The 18,430-nt window shown below is 39.4% G+C and overlaps 1 protein-coding gene across 1 annotated transcript in view; it reads right to left on the reverse strand.

Moving 5' to 3' along the window:
- GPR156 (G protein-coupled receptor 156) overlaps positions 1–1,270 on the reverse strand; it is a 1,210,147-nt gene extending 1,208,877 nt beyond the window's left edge. The window contains exon 1 of the mRNA XM_044071505.1: positions 936–1,270. The gene's annotated coding sequence lies outside the window, so the exon portion shown is untranslated. The remainder of the gene's footprint in view (positions 1–935) is intronic.
- Between the last annotated feature and the right edge of the window lie 17,160 nt (positions 1,271–18,430).

Raw genomic sequence — 18,430 nt, forward strand, 5'->3', positions numbered from 1 at the left:
GAGGACACACAGAACAGAAGAAACTGCATCTTTCAGGACACTGGAAGGATGCAACCTAAGAGATGCAATAAGACAGGAAACGCAGGCAGAGTGTACTACTTTTAGGGAAGTACACTCAAAATCTCCAAATGCATTTTATCACTGAAGGTAATTTATCTCATATTTTAGCTGCCTGAAGAGAAATATATATATACATTTAGATGCTAGCCCAGTTTTTTAGACTAAGAGTTAGTTAAAGTAACAGAATAAATGAGTGTGATAATACTGGTTTAAAAACTACAGTCAGAAATCGTTAAGCATGAGACAGTACTAAACACCACCAATGTACCTCACTTGTAACAAAATTCGGGATTGTTTAACATACAGTAATGCACAGCAATAGGCAAACAAGCAGGTATTGAGCTTCAGGTTACAGTTAACTCTACAATAAAACTATTAAGATAATGGGGGGGTGTGGAGGCACCCATTAAATGTAAACACAACAAACCAGGTAGTAATGTGGTAGCTAAGTGATAACCCACCTCACTGTAATAACCACCTGCTCTGTTACAGTAATACATCCAGTATAAAATGGTACATTTTCTATAAAATTAAATGTATCGGGAAGTACGCATTGAAAGGCATACACCGCTATGTGCTTCGAATTTTACGTAATAGAACAAAATTGTTCTGACAGACCTTAATCCCTGCCTTATGTTAACTCAAAAAAATAAACATTAAAAACTGTATAGCCATCTATACACAAACGTTAAAATATTCACAACTATCTATTGGTTTTGTAACATTTTTGACTGTTTCATTTAGATGTTGACCTGTAACTGTGTATCACTTTTACATGTCTTTTAGCCGGCAGGTCTTTCACCAATTTTATAGTAAGGAATAATTTTAGGTACTTTACCCTAAAGTGTGAGTTACAATAAAATTACATCACAAACCTCTTCTGCAAGCCAGGTTTGAGAAAAGCCGTAAGTCTGGTTACTGTAGAAAATGATGTCGGGTCCACACAGGACTACAGCCATTCCATACTACCAGTCTTGTGAAAATCTTGAATATATGCTATGTATTTTCCACAAAACACGTTTGACGCAGTCCAGCACAGAACAGTGGTCAGCAAACAGCACAAAGAAACGAAACTGTGCGTATTTCTCAGTCCACCGTTTGTATTTCATGTGTCATAAAGTACCGGTTTCTAAGGATGGCAGTACCGAAGCTACTATCCCACAGGGAACTGTTGCCAGAGACATTAATTATCTCTGATGGGGGCAAGAGTCTCCTGCTATTAAACACTGTCGCCCCCTGTTGGAAACAACAACATACCAGGTCTGACAGTCGCCCCACTGTAATTAAAATAAAGTGGAACAGGTTGTTGTAACAGGAAACCAGAGTGCAAGCAATGCCATGGATAACTATGATAATTACAAAGCAACAAAGGAAGCTAAAACAATGCAGGAGTACAGTAGCTGTTCCGTTTTGCAAAAGTGTTAAATCATCTGCCCTCCCTAGTCACCGTCATTTTCCACTTCTCCTCCATAGCTCTCTCAACTTCTTAGAGCAATAAAGCTGGACAAAGCCTAAAAGAATGATGGACAAAGGCCCAAAATACAGATTTTAAACATTGGTCTCATAAAGTTAGAAAGTTGCTAGAATAACGGGATTTGTCTCAGCACGTATTTTCTGAAGGCTATGACGTCTGAAACTCAAATGTATGTCATTATTAGTGACTTCAGTTTTCGGTGATATGGCAAAAAATACTAACTTTATGCGGAACGGGCTAAAATATGAGACAAAAATCTGGAGAGTTGAGATGTTTGACTTCAGTCCAAGTAAGTACAAAACGCAGTAAAATCAACGGGAAAGAAGCAGCAGAAGAGCGGACGGGTTCTGATTGTTTGCGGGGCTATGACGTCTGAAACTCAAATGTATGTCATTATTAGTGACTTCAGTTTTCGGTGATATGGCAAAAAATACTAACTTTATGCGGAACGGGCTAAAATATGAGACAAAAATCTGGAGAGTTGAGATGTTTGACTTCAGTCCAAGTAAGTACAAAACGCAGTAAAATCAACGGGAAAGAAGCAGCAGAAGAGCGGACGGGTTCTGATTGTTTGCGGGGCGTCTGCCCCCCCCCCCCCCATGTAAATGATTATCTAAAATAAACTGAATCAATAGTATGTACTGTATTCTTAAAGCGAAAACATTATTCAGACTACACTATGTAAGGCCAACATTTCGTCGACAAGCCACTTTGCTTTAAGCAGAGATGAAACAAAATATTGGTTCGATTAAATTAATTGTAGTGTGTTACTAACAAAGCCAAAAGAAATACTAGGCTCACATGTGCATTTCAGTACAATAATAATAATAGCACACTACTACCATCACCAACCAAGTTCCTTTTTTGTTCAAGAATGACGGCCGTTGTCAAACTAAAAAGTGAGGACGCAGTAATGACATTACTATATTTTACTTCTGAGAAACAAAGATTCCAACAGGTGTTTCCAAACTATGTATAGATTCAGCTAAAACGCCAGTAGGGGGCGTGGTACAAACCTAGTACTTTGCAGTTTCACGCTTGCTAGCTCTCTAACGAGGCACATCAACTACCCCACTACGCCGTCCTCCACAGCGCATTGTCCCTAAGACGTTGACCGTATAAAATCACGAAAGGACATACCACTCCCACGTAAATTATTTTGGCATGAACTCTAGCTTAGGGGGTCAAACTTGATTCCCTTTGCGCTGTTACTCACAGGGGCGCAGTTTACTTACCTCTCAAAGTCTTAGAGCAAGAGATCTGGTCAAAGCAATACGAAAAAGTGGGACAAAGGCCCAAAAATAGGGACGAGTTTTAAATATTGCTGTTACAAACTTAGAAAGTTGATAGGATACCGGTTTTGCATTAGCATTAATTTTCTGAATAGTATGAAGTCTGAAACTAAATGTCTGTCATTATTTTCTAACTTCAGTCTTTAATGATTTGCCACTAATGTGCCAGAAAACCAGCATTTTGTGAAAAATGGACCAAAAATCATCTTTCGGCTGTTCCCGTTAGGGGTCGCCACAGCGGATCATCTGTTTCCATTTCTTCCTGTCCTCTGCATCTTGCTCTGTAATACCAACCACGTGCATGTCCTCTCTCACCACATCCATAAACCTTATCTTAGGCCTTTCCCTTTTCCTGTTACCTGGTAGCTTCATCCTTAGCATCTTTTTCCCAATATACTCAGCATCCTTCCTCAGCACATGTCCAAACCAACATAATCTTGCCTCTCTGGCTTTGTCTCCAAACCTTCCAACCTGGGCTGACCCTCTTGTTGTGACTTTCGGCTTTTCCCGGTTAGGGGTCGCCACAGCGGAACTCCAGTCCGCTAATGATTGGCAGTTGATTTTTACATACCGAGTTGCCAGCCCTGATGCACAACCTTCAATGAAGGTACGCCCATTCACGCATGTCACCACGCAGAAGACGCTCTGAGAGTCGAACCGGCAGCGTTATACTGTGAGGTAACAACGCTACCGCAGCACCACCACCGGGCTGACCCTCTAATATACTTATTCCTAATCCTGTCCACGCTCGTCACATCCAGTGCAAATCTTAACATCTTTAACTCTGCCACATCCAGCTCTAACTCCTGCTTTTTTGTTAATGCCACTGTCTCCAACCTATATAACATAGCTGGTCTCACTACCCTCTTTTAGACATTCCCTTTCACTCTTACTGGTACTTGTCTGCCACAAATCACTCCTGACACTCTTCTCCACCCACTTCATCCTGCCTGCACTCTCTTCTTCACCTCTCTTCCATACTCACCATTACTCTGAATTATTGATCCCAAGTATTTAAACTCATCCACCTTCGCCACCTCTACTCCTTGCATCCTCACCATTCCTCTATCCTCCCTCTCATTCACACATATATATTCTGTCTTAGTCCTGCTGACCTTCATTCCTCTTCTCTCTAGGGCATATCTCCATCTCTCCAGGGTCTCCTCCACCTGTTCCCTACTCTCACTACAGATCACAATGTCATCTGCAAACATCATAGTCCACGGGGACTCCTGTCTGATCTCGTCTGTCAACCTGTCCATCACCATTGCAAATAAGAAAGGGCTCAGAGCTGATCCTTGATGTAATCCCACCACCACCTTAAATGCATCCCACCGCAGACCTCACCGCTGTCACACTACCCTCGTACATATCCTGTACCACTCTTACATACTTCTCTGACACTCCTGACTTCCTCATACAATACCACGACTCCTCTGTAGGCACCCTGTCATATGCTTTCTCTAAGTCTACAAAAACACAATGCAACTCCTTCTGACCTTCTCTGTACTTCTCCATCACCACTCTCAGAGCAAACATCGCATCTGTAGTGTTCTTTCCCAGCATGAAACCATACTGCTGATCACTAATCATCACATCCCTTCTTAACCTAGCTTCCACTACTCTTTCCCATAACTTCATGCTGTGACTGATCAATTTAATCCCTCTGTAGTTACTACAGCTCTGCACATCACCCTTATTCTTAAAAATCGGTACCAAAACACTTTTTCTCCATTCCTCAAATGGACCAAAAATATGAGGCAAAAATCTGGATGTTCTGTGAAAATTTATACAGTTGAGAGGTATGGCACAGAATCTTTCGATGATGTCTTTTTCGGGGCACAGAACGCGACCATCTTATTCCAGACTGCATTTACAAAAAAGAAGGAAATGCTTCCATGGAAATACTATACCTTCTTTGCTTTAAATATAAATATCAGGAAGAAAATACATTTACAGTTTTGTTTGGTTTATGTTTCAGAGCCACAGGTTCATGAATATCTGCATGAACATTGCGCAGATGTTCATAACCTCTCTAAATCTTTAGACTCAGATGTTGATGGAATTTGGAACAGAGCATGGGAAGCATGGGACACATGGCACAACAGCAGTACAGGAGTGCATCATTTGCCTGGAATATCCTTTATAGCTGGACAATGGGGAATCCTGCGATACGCTGACCAGTCCCACTCTTGTTTTTTCTGCAGTGACTTCACTCATTTAGTAACGGACTGTCCTGCCCATAAATGTACCCGATGTGAGTCCTTCAGCCATTTCACGAGATCTTGTCCATCTCATGTCTTCATTCTTGGTCAGACTGTCCCACCATCTTTCCAGACAACATTCCTGCACTGCCTAAAGTTTCGTCTGCATCCATTATGACATGCCAGTTCTTCCAACTTCATCATCTGCAGAACCTTCTGTAGTCGTTTAAAGATCACCATTGCTTAATGTTATCCATCCTCCAGTAGCCAATACAGCTATGCCAGTCATGACCATGGAACCTCCAGTTTCAACTGTTTCTTCAGCAGACATCTCAGCTCTACTGCCTTCCCGTTTCCACTCCTGATACACATTTCCCGGCTTTAATTATCCCTGCACCCAAGGATTCACTCCCTAATCTTTCAGAACTTGACTCCATGGACTCTACTCTACTTTCCCCTGGGGAAGGCCCAATTTCAGTGATGACTTCAGCAGATGGATTATCCACTGAAATTGATGACTGTATGGACACAGACAACTCAGCTCCATTTATTAAACCTAAATGAGAAAAAGGTGGGCAAAAACAGACTAAGAAAGTTCAATTATCTCCAGCTAATTTAAAGTCAAATGATTAAAGTTTTCACGTTTTTACAAATATTTTACAATGTTTCTTTAATTATTACCAGTGACTGACTTTTTCATGTTTTCTCCAACATTATTGACTTTCTATAATGTTTTGTTGATAATTAACTCTTTATTATATTGTTATTAGGTTTTACACTTTTTTTTGGTCATATATAACAATTAAATAGGTATTTTACAGGTTTTGCTTTGACATTGCATTATAGTTAACAGTTTTTTGAGTTTTCAGTTTTAATTTCATGTGCTTAACTTGAAGTGCTACATTTTTTGATTTTCTTTATGTGACTTTGTTTAAGATTTGAGTTATCATAATTCTTTATTAAAATATTGGATTACTCTGGCATTTTGCCAGGTCTTTCTTCCATATCATACATACACACACACTCACACCTACAGACTATTTATAGTCCCTGAACCACCTTAAGGCCATGCCTATCAACATACTCTTTTACCTTTTTTTAACTGTCCCCAGTTTTGACTCAAATTTTAGCTATTCCCTCGTAATCTGACCTAAAAATGGTGACTTTTGAAGAAAAGGTGATGAATTACATTAAATAAACAATGACATTAATTACAGTTATAGATTTCTTATACTTCATCAATTTAAAATGTATATTAATTCACATTCTCTTATCCTGTCAATCTCTGAAGTGAATAGAACTAATATTTTAAAAGTGCCCCGATTGTCCTTGATTATTTCTGGACTGATCCCTGATTCATTTGAGAGCTATTGCCGTAATTTTCAGGGATGTTCCTGATTTTCTACAACATTTTCCTTTGTATTTCCCAAAATTAGTGATGTTGGAAACACATTTCTAGATTGGACATAATACATAATGAAAGTCCTTATAGTTACAAACTTCCTTCACTTCAGAAAATGTGCATTAATTCACATGCTTTTACTCTCTTGATTTCCAAGTTAATAGTACCAAGGTTGAGAGGTTTGTGCTTGCCGCATGTCTTTGGAACTGGGCCAGTCATTCATTTATGTAGCACATATTTATTTATTTCTTACTTAAATGATTTTTCAGTCTTTTCTTTATTTTCTAAAATTTAAGTTTATGTTGCTTTAGCTATAGCAGTATTTTAAAGGTTTATGACATCAGTTATACGCATCCAATAAACTAACACCAAATGCAAAACAAACATGCATATTCTATCACCATATGTCTCAAATATATTTAGGCCTAACTATAGGTGCATAGGTTAGTACTAGGCTAACTGCCATTGCGAGCCATTTTAAGCCTAGCCAATTATCCCCTGTGAGATTCAAACCCTGTACCTTGTGCTTGTAAGGCAAACACCTTAACCATTATGCCACCCAACTTTTAGCTTGTTTCTCGTCTTAGGTTTAGTGATGCTCTTAATAGAGTTAGACCTGTTAAACCTAGGGGAGCATAAATGATTAAATAATTAATCTAAGGGTATGCACAGACTCCTTATCACTCCTCTTTCTAATCCTCATCTCTGACTTTTGTCATGTCCAGAGGTTGAGAGGTATGGCTATCTGTGTCCTGGATGTTTGTTATTAACCAGGGTAGTGCACTAGTCTTAAGGGCCATTTTCAGGCTTTGCATTTGAATATAAACTCAAGACAAATGAAACACTGCATATTTAAATGGAAGAAACACGTGATGCAATTTGAATACATAATAAAAAACTAGACATATATAAAGGATAATATGAATTTACAATACATCTTTAAGAATAAGGGTGATGTGCAGAGCTATAATAACTACAGAGTGATAAAATTGATCAGTCACAGTTTGAAGTTATGGGAAAGAGTAGTGGAAGCTAGGTTAAGAAGGGAGGTGATGATTAGTGAGCAGCAGTATGGTTTCATGCCAGGAAAGAGCACTACAGATGCGATGTTTGCTCTGAGAGTGTTGATGGAGAAATATAGAGAAGGTCAGAAGGAGTTGCATTGTGTTTTTGTGGACTTAGAGAAAGCATATGACAGGGTGCCTAGAGAGGACTTGTGGTATTGTCTGAGGAAGTCAGGATTGGCAGAGAAGTATGTAAGAGTAGCACAGGATATGTACGAGGGTAGTGTGACAGTGGTGAGGTCTGCAGTGGAAGTGACAGATGCGTTTAAGGTGGAGGTGGGATTACATCAAGGATCAGTTCTGAGCCCTTTCTTATTTGCAGTGGTGATGGACAGCTTGACAGATGAGATCAGACAGGTGGTCTTGTGTACTATGATGTTTGCAGATGACATTGTGATCTGTAGTGAGAGTAGGGATCAGGTTGAAGAGACCCTGGAGAAGTGTAGATATGCTCTAGAGAGGAGAGGAATGAAGGCCAGCAGGACTAAGACAGAATATATGTGTGTGAATGAGAGGGAGGATAGAGGAATGGTGAGGGTTCAGGGAGTAGAGTTGGCAAAGGTGGATGAGTTTAAGTACTTTGGATCAACAGTTCAGAGTAATGGTGAGTGTGGAAGAGAGGTGTAGAAGAGAGTACAGGCAGGGTGGAATGGGTGGAGAAGAGTGTCAGGAGTGATTTGTGATAGACGGGTACCAGTAAGAGTGAAAGGGAAGGTCTACAAGAGGGTAGAGAGATCAGCTATGTTATATGGGTTGAAGACGGTGGCATTGACAAAAAGGGAAGAGTCAGAGCAGGATGTGGCAGAGTTAAAGATGTTAAGATTTGCACTGGGTGTGACGAGGATGGACAGGATTAGGAATCAGTATATTAGAGGGTCACCTCAGGTTGGACGGTTTGGCGACAAAGCCAGAGAGGCAAGATTGTGCTGGTTTGGACTTGTGCTGAGGGGGGATGCTGGGTATATTGGGAAAAGGATGCTAAGGCTGGAGGTGCCAGGTAAGAGGAAAAGAAGAAGGCCTAAGATTAGGTTTATGAATTTGGTGAGAGAGGACATGCAGGTGGCAGGACAGACCAAGATGCAGAGGACAGGAAGAAATGGAAACAGATGATCTGCGGTGGTGACCCCTAATGGGAACAGCTGAAAGAGAAGAAGATTAAGAGTCCATGAGAGAAATATTCAACAATGCAAATATAAACGGATTTGCAGTCATACCTCTCAAATGCCCCAAATTTTGCAAAATGTTCAGATTTTTGCAACATATTTTTGGTCTGTCCCTCATAAAATGTGTGTTTTACTGGCAGTTATATAATGATTGTCCATTAACATTCAAAAATAAGTACACTGGTCAGCCCAGCCAGTGTGCCTGTTGTAAATTGAGTATATACCAATGGAAAAAGTCTGTTCGTCTGGATGTTCTTCTATTAATATATGCTATGGAAATTCTAATTTTCTTTAATTTAAAAAAATAAATTTACAAAAAACAGAGACTTCAAAAGAATGAGAGAGACAGGACAGAGAAAAATACAAGGATAATCAGGTACGTTATGCAAAACTAGAGAAACATACTTGCTTATCTTTATATCTTCTCTGTCCTATCTCTCCTGCATGTTTGGGGGTCTCTGGATTTCATTTTTTTTTAATTAAAAAAAAAAACAGCAGAGATCTTCCTTTCTCTATTGCTTCCTTTACACAGCAGTGATGTACTGAGAAAGCCCCACAATACCAGTGAAAAACGCAGAAGAGCACCACGGCTCTGTTATACAAAGACAATATTTAAGAAAAATAAAAAAAATTTTTCTTAAATAATGTCATTGTATAATAGCAATAACCCGTGGCTGGGTGTGGGTAGGATCGCAGTCACTAAATAATGACAGACATTTGAGTTTCAGACTTCATATCCTTCAGAAAAATGTATGATAACGCAGTGCTGTTATTCTAGCAACTTTCTAAGTTTATATGAGCAGGATTTAAAATGTGATCTTGATTCTTGTCTCTCTGTTATTTTACTGATCCACGAGGGTCTTTTTGAAGTATAGCCATGCATTCTCAAAACATTTATAGTGCATGTAATGTAAGTAGAAATAAGCCAGTGCTCTTGTATTTTAATTATGAGTAGCTCAGAGCTCAGACATTTACATGTCGCCCCTATCCATAATGAACAAGGATGCTAAACCAGGTGTGAATTTGTGGTTTCCCTTCCAATTGTCCAGATTATGGCTGAAAAGAGTAAGAAAAGCACTTTGTTTTATGTGTTGAAGAAGATGGTTATCTATCTCTCCAGTATGTTTTACTTCTGTTGCAGAAGTAATTAAGGTCTCTTGAGCACATGTCTATGCCACCATTGGACTTCCAGATGTACAGTAGGTCTGAAAGGATGGGGTCACTTGAGTCTGTATAAGTGAGGAAGAGGTTGCCCTTAGTAACTTGTAAGATACCGAGAAGATGGACAGGGCTTTGAGATAGTTGGTGTAGCTTTTATGATTTAGGCCCTTGATTCTCCTGGCGAGTAAGCATTCTGATCATTCAAGTTGTGTCAAGTGTTTTGGACAGGTACATTCCAAAGGGAACATTATAGTCAATGATCAGACTAATAAGTGTTGCAAACAGTGAAATGATCACATCCCTAGATCTGCATGCCATACTCTTACTAATACCATTCATCCAGTACAAATTCTGTTTGGATGCTCATACTGAGTAGCCTCTGTAGGTGCTTGACAGGTCCTTTTTCAGGCTGGCCAATGGTGTGATATCCAACTACATAGAAGCTAGTGATTTGAGGACTTGTTCTGAGATTTGTCATGGAAGTGTGGATGCCTGTATGTGATGTGGGAATGTGGGGGTGGGGGGTGAAGTTAGAGCTAAATTTATCCACCTGTAGATTGGCTATGTCCTCTGAGACTGAGTATGTAATATAATTTGCTTTTAGTTCTGTGTAGTGCTGACCATTGTTTTTAAGGTTTCAAAACTAGTTAAAGAAGATTTTGTAGTTGCATTTAGCATAGGTGGCTATTTTTACCTCATATCTACTGTTGGATGATTTGATCAGAGACCAGAGTTCCTTGTTAAGTTTAGCCAGAACAGTTTCAGTAAAGAGAGTTCCATTTATTTTTACATGCAGTGAGTATTATTTTCTATTATTATAGAATCTGTTTATATTTGAGTTCCACTACAGGGGTTTATGTGTAAATACAACTCTGTATTTACTTCAAAGAGTAGTATTGGGGACATAGAGGGAAAATGTAATCTCTGAGAGCAGGCTTAGAGCAGGAAAACATCAGATGGAAGCATGCCTCTCAACTGTCCAGATTTTCGCAGCAAGTCCAGATTTTTGCTTCATATTTTTGCTCTGTTGCTCATAAAAGTTTTGGTTTTCTGGCACATCTTTGAGTATTGAAGTCACTAAATAATGACATTCATTTGAGTTTCATATTTCATATACTTGAGAAAATTTATGCCAAAGCAAAACCTGTTATTCTATGATAATAATTTCTGAGTTTATAAGCGCAATATTTAAAACTTGTCCATATTTTTCAGCCTTTGTCTCCACCTTTATTTATGATTTTTTTCAAGATTTCTTGCAGTAAGAGGTTGAGGGCTGTGGCTGAAAGGCAGGCAACTGGGTCCAAAATGATTTATTTATTTATTTTTATTCAAGCTCTATCAATAAGGAAACCAAAGAAAAAGAGTCAAATGCAAATGTTACCATACATCTACTACAACTCTTTAACTGTTTTAGTTACCTATTTATTTAAGAAGTGGAACTAAAGAAGTGGAGCTAGTACTAACAATCATTGAATGGCACAGTGGTGCAGCTGTTGTGCTGTCACCTCACAGCAAGAGGTTCTCCGGTTTGATTCTCGGCTGGGGTACCTTCTGTGCGGAGTCTGCATGTCCTCCCTGCGTTCGTGTGGGTTTCTTCTGGGTGCTTGGGTTTCCTCCAATGTTACAAAGACATGCGTCTTGAGTGTTTCTCCCCGGGCCACTGCTGAAAATTGGTTTTGTTCCAATTCAGACTTTCCCAGTAAAGAAATGTTAAGTAAGTAAATGCTGTTAAATGTATAAAACTCATTAGACATCCTGTCTGTAGAATTGCATCAGATATGTAAACCATAAAATGTGAAAAATAATTCACAGGATGTGTACCTGTTTGTTGAAGAGCTGTAAGGAAGAAATTGTGGCTTTTTTTACTATATAGGGATAGAAGTGAGAAGCCACACACACACACACACACACACACACACACACACACACACACACACACACACACACACACACACACACACCTAGGCTAGACCAGTTATTTTACTGAGGTCTCCCTTTTTAATTCAAGTTTGAGTGACAGGAAGAAGAAAGTGCCATGGATTTTTTAAAGGGCAATCAGCTTGAAGTTTGTTATGCTAATTGTATATGTTCCAGTAATGGATGGCCTGTCCTGGCACATTCTGCCAGAGATCAGGTGTGTGTGACTGTGTTCAAGCTCACAGGAGTCATGTGATCAGCTTTCAGTTCAGTTTTGCTTCGATTTGTTTGCTTCATGGACTTACAACAAACACAACTGGTTCTATTTTGCTTTGCTGCTACATTCTGCATTTCTTAAATAGTGGTAGACAGGTTCTGCTACCTGTTTTAGCCAGAAATTAGTTAAAATATATAAAATAGTCAGTGTTTCACAAAGCCACCTGTCTGTCAAAACAGTTTTGGCAGAATCTACTACGGAAGCAAGAAAGATTTGTGGCATTGAAGTGTATTTCTAGCTTGTCCTGGAATATGTTGCATGTGTATGAATGCAAATAGTAAAATTAGAGCTATTGTGGATAAAACAGTGCTGGCACGAATTGATCTCAGAGCAAGGTAGTTGAATCCCAGGAAAGCTAATGTTTGCAGTTATGCTCTGTGGAAGTTCAGTGTGGATCCCTATTTGGGTATGGTTGGTTAGGGCCATTGCTCAAGGCAGAAATGTCATAGTTCAAGGGACAGTAGTCCTTATATGTCGAAGGTTTGGGCAGACTAATATCATTTCAAGCAACTGATTGTTGTACTAGGTTATAACTTTTTAACCATGTGTACTTTTGTTATGGATTTTTCAGATCAGACATTTTGGGGAGTCTTCACTCTATCTGTGGAATATTATGTTAATTTTATTTGCAAATATTATTTTGCAGTCATTTTCCCAAATCCCATTTTGAACGTGCGTTACACAAATTCAGGGTCATAGTTTAGACGGTGGTGGCCCTCAGATGTAATACTAAATTTCTGAACTACAAATATTAAATTAAGTTTTGTCAGATTTATGGGCATTTGTTTATAACAAGGTTAAAATGCCTTTCTTTATGCTTTTTCAGCTTTATAGCAGAACCCTCCTGTTTATAGAGCACATTTGCAGAGTAACAATAAGTAACATAATCTGAAAGAACACTGTGCAAAAGGCTGCAACAAATGTTATGGATACATAGATTCATAGACATTCCAAGATCCCTGAATCCCATTACCATGTTTTTGCTTAGTCAGTACTCTGCCTCAAATAGCACCTCCTTTATCCATGAGGGACAAACTAGTCAACTCTGGAGTAAATTTATTGATACCTGTACAGTTGTCTGGTTTATTTTTAAAGGAAGATAGTGAATCACACTGCTTAACATGCAGAAAAAGTTTATTCCAGAGTTTTTGGAGGTGCTGGGTTAAAAACATGTTCCTCCATCATGTTTTATTTATCTGTTGTTAAAGATTTAGGTTCCTGGTTCTAGTACTGGTGGAGATATTTGACTTTCAAAGAATTGGGAGGTCTAGGACAACTAATTGTGCAGTAAGCAAGACAGAGATTTCCAATCAAAAATCTATAAGACATTAATAAATGGATAAAGCTTCCAGCCTCTCTTGATAGCTCAGGGACTTTAGGCCTGTGATCATTTGGGGTATTTCTAATTGTTTTATATTTTTAGGAAGGTACATACCAAAGGTGGCATTGTATTCTATAACTGGCCCTATCAATGCTGAGTAGAAGGGGTTGATTACCTCTTTAGATCTTGATCATATTCCTTTGGCAATTAGCTGGGCCAAATAAAATGATTTCCTGACAAGCATTGTTACATGATGGTCAAAACAGGGGTAGCTATTAACCCAAGTCCTTAACTACATTTTTGTTTTGTAGAGGTCTGTTGTGTAGACAGTTTGATGAGAGAAGGGCCTGTCTACCAAAAGTGACAATGCTACCATTTTTAGCATTATTGATAAACTAAGAGTTTACTAGGGCAAGTTCATTCTGGGGGGGGGGGGTAGGTATCATAGAGTGGCATAACAACAACCCTTAGTTTGCAGTCATTGGCAACATTTGTTAGCTACAGCTTTTGGCTATCTGCTTGAAGATCTGAGCAGTAACAGAAAGGAGAGGTCCCAGTACTGAGCCCTGAGGGACACTGCTGGACACTGTCACATATTTTAATGAGGCGCCTGGAACTTCCACTGTGTTGATTAGCCAGTTTGCTATCCATCTTAACTCACATGGGTTGATTTTTAACACATTTAGCTTTTGTATGATGCCAGCATGGAAATGGTTTCAAAGCCATTAGCCAGGTCAAGATGTACCTCGAGCACTACATGGCTATCACCTACAGTCTCTTTAACACTTACAAAGACATTTACCAGATTAAATAGACAGGATCTCCCCTTCACAAAACCAAAATTGTTTGGGGTCAAATCTAACAAGATTCATAATTTCAAGGTTTATGAGGTCACCTATAAGGCATTCCATTACTTTGCAGATGAAGCTTGTAAAGTTGATAGGGTTGTAATTACCCAGGTCATTTGTAAGCCCCCTCCCCCATGGAGGGGTCTCACCACTGCTGTAATCCATTCATAAGGGACAAAACCAGTAGCTAAACTTAAGTTAAACAGTTTGAGCAGTGTGTCTACAAGGGTATTTTTAACATTATTGACTGGCAACTAGGTTAATTGTCAGGGATCATGGAGGAAGTATCCTCTGTCCTCTGGCTGAGACATTAAACTAAGGTTCCATCTGCTTCAGCTGGTAGTAACTCTGATGGATGTAAAAATCCTATGGCACCTGTCAAAAAGAGTAGGGCCCTTCTGTTTAGCACAAGATAAAACAAAAACATTATAAATATTAACAAACTGTACATATTTTTAGACACATATAAGAGACATTTCTATTTTTACTACTTTTTATTTTTCGTATAAAATCCTCATCATTATTCTTCCATAACTGACCCCTACTCCTTCTAACACAACACTAATCTATTTTTTTACACTTTATCAGCCAAAATCCTTTTCTCATTAAACACAATTTCATTAACTCTTTCATTACAAATAAACTATATTATATAAACTAAATTCTTATCTATGCTTCTACCATATTCTCTCTTCTTGTTCTTATATCTATATATAATCATATTCATATCTATATTATGCTATTACTATTCCCCAACATTTTTCTCTACACAACTTTTTACAGTTTCTACACTCTTTTATATTTCAAAAACATGCTCTGTTATCTCCTCCTCCCAACAAAATAAATACGTTCTTTCAACTTTATTTTTACATGGCATATCCCCCTTTCTTTTTCTATGACACATTCCCTTGTACTGGTTACTTAGTTATTATCAGTCTCCAGAGGAAATCCTAACACTCTACTACCTTGGTACTGCACTTTTTCTTTCTTGTTCTTCTTATAATATCCATACATAGTCATATTCATGTCTATATTGTTTATATCATTAATATACTCAAAAAAATCTTCACACAACTTTTTACACAGTTTCACTACACTTTTGCATTTCAAAAAAAACATGCTCTGTTATCTCCCCCTAACCACAAACCTTTCTTTTTATATGGAATATTCCCGTTTCATCATCTTCTTTCGGCTGTTCCCGTTAGGGGTCGCCATAGCAGATCATCTGATTCCATTTCTTCCTGTCCTCTGCATCATGCTCTTTCACACCAACCGCCTGCATGTCCTCTCTCACCACATCCATAAACCTCATCTTAGGCCTTCCTCTTTTCCTCTTACCTGGCAGCTCAATCCTTAGCATCCTTTTCCCAATATATCCAGCATCCCTCCTCAGCACATGTCCAAACCAATGCAATCTCACCTCTCTTGCTTTGTCTCTAAACTGTCCAACCTGAGCGGACCCTCTAGTATACTGATTCCTAATTCTGTCCATCCTAGTTACACCCAGTGCAAATCTTAACATCTTTAACTCTGCCACATCCAGCTCTGACTCCTTCCTTTTCGACAATGCTACCGTCTCCAACCCATATAACATAGCTGGTCTCACTACCCTCTTGTAGACCTTCCCTTTCATTCTTATTGGTACCCGTCTGTCACAAATCACTCCTGACACTCTTCTCCACCCATTCCACCCTGCCTGTATTCTCTTCTTCACCTCTCTTCCACACTCACCATTACTCTGAACTGTTGATCCCAAGTACTTAAACTCATCCACCTTTACCACCTCTATTCCCTGCATCCTCACCATTCCTCTACCCTCCCTCTCATTTACACACATATATTCTGTTTTAGCCCTGCTGACCTTCATTCATCTCCTCTCTAAAGTATATCTCCACCTCTCCAGGGTCTCCTCAACCTGGTCCCTACTCTCACTACATATCACAATGTCATCTGCAAACATCATAGTCCACGGGGCCTCCTGTCTAATCTCATCTGTCAACCTGTCCATCACCACTGCAAATAAGAAAGGGCTCAGAGCTGATCCTTGATGTAATCCCACCTCCACCTTAAATGTATCTGTCACTCCCACCGCAGTCCTCACCAATGTCACACTACCCTCGTACATATCCTGTACCACTCTTACATACTTCTCTGCCACTCCCGATGTCCTCATACAATACCACAACTCCTCTCTAGGCACCCTGTCATATTCTTTCTCTAAGTCCACAAAGATGCAATGCAACTCCTTCTGACCTTCTCTGTATTTCTCCAACAACACTCTCAGTGCAAATATTGCATCTGTAGTGCTCTTTCCTGGCATGAAACCATACTGCTGATCACTAATCATCAACTCCCTTCTTAACCTAGCTTCCACTACTCCTTCCCGTAACTTCAAGAAGTGACTGATCAGTTTTATCCCTCTGTAGTTACTGCAGCTCTGCACATCACCCTTATTCTTAAAGATAGGTACCAAAACACTTTTTCTCCACTCCTCAGGCATCCTCTGACTTTCCAAAATTTCATTAAACAATCTGGTTAAAAATTCCACTGCCATTTCTCCTAAGCACCTCCATGCTTCCACTGGTATGTCATCTGGACCAATAGCCTTTCCATTCTTCATCCTCTTCATAGCTGTCCTTACTTCCTCCTTGCTAATCTGCTTCACTTCCTGATTCACTATCCCCACATCATCCAACCTTCTCTCTGTCTCATTCTCTTCATTCATCAGCCCTTCAAAGTACTCTTTCCATCTACTCAACACACTCTCCTCACTTGTGAGTATGTTTCCCTCACTGTCCTTTATCACCCTTACCTGCTGTACATCTTTCCCAGCTCTGTACCTCTGTCTAGCCAATTGGTACAGGTCCTTTTCTCCCTCTTTAGTGTCCAATCTCTCATACAACTCTCTATATACCTTTTCCTTAGCCTTCGTCACTTCTCTCTTTGCCATGCGCCTTATCTCCTTATACTCATGTCTACTTTCTTCATCTCTTTGACAATCCCACTTCTTCTTCACCAGCCTTTTCCTCTGTATACTCTCCTGTACTTCCTCATTCCACCACCATGTCTCCTTGTCCTCCTTCCTCTGTCCAGATGTCACACCAAGCACCTTCCTAGCAGTCTCCCTTACTAGCTCTGCTGTAGTTACCCAGCTATTCGGTAACTCTTCATTGCCTCCCAGTGCCTGTCTTAACTCTTCCCTGAACTCCACCTCACAATCACCCTTTTTTAACTTCCACCATTTAATCCTTGGCACTGCTTTCACACTCCTCCTTCACTTCTTGATCATCAACATCATCCTGAAGACCACCATTCTATGCTGCTTAACTACACTTTCCCCAGTCACTACTTTACAGTCTCCAATCTCCTTCAGACTGGCCCTCCTACATAGGATATAATCCACCTGTGTGCATCTTCCTCCACTCTTGTACATCACCCTATGCTCCTCCCTCTTCTTAAAATACATATTCACCACAGTCATGTCCATCCTTTTCGCAAAATCCACAATCATCTGACCTTCAGCATTCCTCTCCTTAACACCATACCTACCCATCACTTCCTCATCCCCTCTGTTCACTTCACCAACTTGCCTACTGAAGTCTGCTCCATTCACTAGTCTCTCACCCTTGGGTACACTCACCACCACTTCATCCAACTCACTCCAAAATGTTTCTTTCTCATCCATTGCACACCCAACTTGTGGAGCATATGCACTAACAACATTCATCATTACACCATCAGTTTCCAGCACAAAGAAATGCACTGGCTTGTGCATCCCCAGTGGCTGGGTTATGGCATATTCCCCTTTACTGGTTACTTATTTACTACCAGTCCCCATAGGAACTCCTGACACTCCACTACCTTGGTACACCACTTTTCTATATTTTAATGGCTTTAAATACTTCTGGTAAAGTTTCCCATGGATTTACATAATAATATTGTTTCCTCACATTTTTATACCACATCCTTCTATCCTTCTCTATATCATCATTTTTTTGCTCCATATTAGTATTTTTGCTTGATAATTTTTAATTTCTTCATTTACATATCTTTTTCTTATTTTCAACATATCTCCAAGCTTTTTGTACTTTCATTTAAACATTTTCACTATTAATTTCTCATCTTCTTCCTTTACCCACTTTAATACTCTATACAAATTTAAGGAAGCAGAATAAATAACTGGATTTAGTAAACACTATCCCCTTCCGTTTTCACTTGTATACAACACACCTCTTTCCACTGGGTTT

This window comes from Protopterus annectens, chromosome 5.part0, assembly GCF_019279795.1.
Source record: "Protopterus annectens isolate FY-2018-M chromosome 5.part0, PAN1.0, whole genome shotgun sequence".
Taxonomy (NCBI): domain Eukaryota; kingdom Metazoa; phylum Chordata; order Ceratodontiformes; family Protopteridae; genus Protopterus; species Protopterus annectens.